The following is a 2086-nucleotide window of genomic DNA, read 5'->3' on the forward strand; positions in this document are numbered from 1 at the left end:
CCCATTACTGGTTTTTTTCCCAAAGGAATATAAGTCATTCTGTTATGAAGATACATGTACGTATATGTTCATTGCAGCACCGTTCACAATAGTAAAGACATGGAATCAACCTAAATGCCCATCACTGATAGACTGGATAAAGAAAATACGGTACATATCCATCACAGAGTACTATGCAGCCATAAAAAGAACGAGATCATGCTCTTTGCAAGAACATGGATAGAGCTGGAGGCCATTATCCTTAGCAAACTAATGCAGAAACAGAAAAACAAATACCACATGTTCTCACTTATAAGTGGGAGCTAAATGATGAGAACACATGAACACATAGACGGGAACAACACACACTGGGGCCTATCATAGGGTGGAGGATGGGAGGAGGGAGAGAATCAGGAAAAATAACTAATGGATACTAGGCTTAATACCAGGATGATAAAATAATCTGTAAACAAATTCCCATGACACAAGTTTATCTACATAACAAACCTGCACACGTACCCCTGAACTTAAAATAAATGTATATAAAAAAAGGAAGGTCACAGTTCCCTTATGAAAGAAAAATTATACATGTATATATATGTAGAGAGAGAGAGAAAGAAATATCATAGAGAATAAAAGATTAAATGGATGTATTCTAAATTGTAATCGTGATTAATTGTAACAATATGGATTCTGAAGTAAGACAGATCTAAGTCTGAATAAGTTAATTTGATCAGTTATTTAACCCTTCTGAGTCTGTTTTCTCTGCTATAAATTGGAGCCAAAACAACAGCATGGGGTTGTCGTGCTAATTAAATGAGATAATACTTGCAGAGTAGTACTTGGTAAACAAAATTAAAGATTGTTAGTATTACTCTGATTTGATAAATAAGGAGTACTTTTTCTTCTTTTTGTTTATTTCCCATTTTTGTTAGATGAGACTGAATAATTTCACTTGGTAAAAAAAAAACTAACTAAAAAGAATAGTACAGAACATTTCCTGGGATTATTGACCCTGGGGATTTTGTTTAAATAAGCCTCCATACAGATGGACAGAGCCAAAACCACAGTGCTACAGCTCTAATTCAGCAAGGAAAGGCTCTCCTCCCTTCGAGAGGAGTTGGAAAAACAGGTCCCCCTGCACAGGGAAAACTCAGAAGGAAGTTCCAGGAGGAAGTTCTCCTGGTACATTGTGAAGATACAAGAACAGAGTTCATGTGGGACATTTACTTAAATGCTTGGTATCACACAGAGTGCCACTGATAGCTGGAAAATTAACCTGTGTTAGGCCAGATCTACTTCACTACAGGCCATTTTCTACAGCCAACCAACTTCAACAGGGTAGTTATAATGATATGTCCTTCATTTTTGGAAGTTTCATTAACATTACCATTCCCAGGATGTGATGTGTAAGGGAAGAAAAACTTCTTTCCTCATTTGTTGCCAGGTTCATGGCTAAGGCCCCATGACAAAAAACAAATTAACAAGAGAAAAGCATACAAGTTTATTTAATAAATGTTTTATGTGACACAGGAGCCTTCATAAATAAAGATCTGGAGATCCAGGTAAACCTGTGTGTTTTTGTGCTAGGAAGAGTGGATAGTTGCGCAGAAGTATGATTAGCTAGAGCGGCTATGAGCTAATGGTAATAAACAGGGAGATTTAGCAAGGCTTGTTTGTTCAGATTCTTCTGTTTTTGCGTCTTCAGAGATAGGCTCATTTCTTTCCTCCAGGTACAGGGAGGGCACCTCTGGAATGAGTGTCTTATGACCTACTTCAGGGGAAGGTCAGCTACATTTTATGACCTGCTTCAAGAAAGAAGGGGCAAGGGTGAACGTGACATACTGCTTCTGCCATTTCCTTAAATGCTAAGATTCCATATTTTGGGGTAATGTGTCCCAAACCCCATCAATTTTGCACTCCAATTAGTTTATAGGCAGTTTGCCTTCAAACTAATAATTTACATTTAAAAATAAACAACTACCATAAAGTCAAGTTTACGTTCTTGTAGTCGAGCAGGACAGTAACATGATATTCAGAAAAGCACAAAGGGGGATGGTCTTTCACAAATTTCAGTAAACATAACAGTGTCAATAAATCTTGCAAA

This window comes from Pan paniscus, chromosome 13 (assembly GCF_029289425.2).
Source record: "Pan paniscus chromosome 13, NHGRI_mPanPan1-v2.0_pri, whole genome shotgun sequence".
Lineage (NCBI taxonomy): Eukaryota > Metazoa > Chordata > Mammalia > Primates > Hominidae > Pan > Pan paniscus.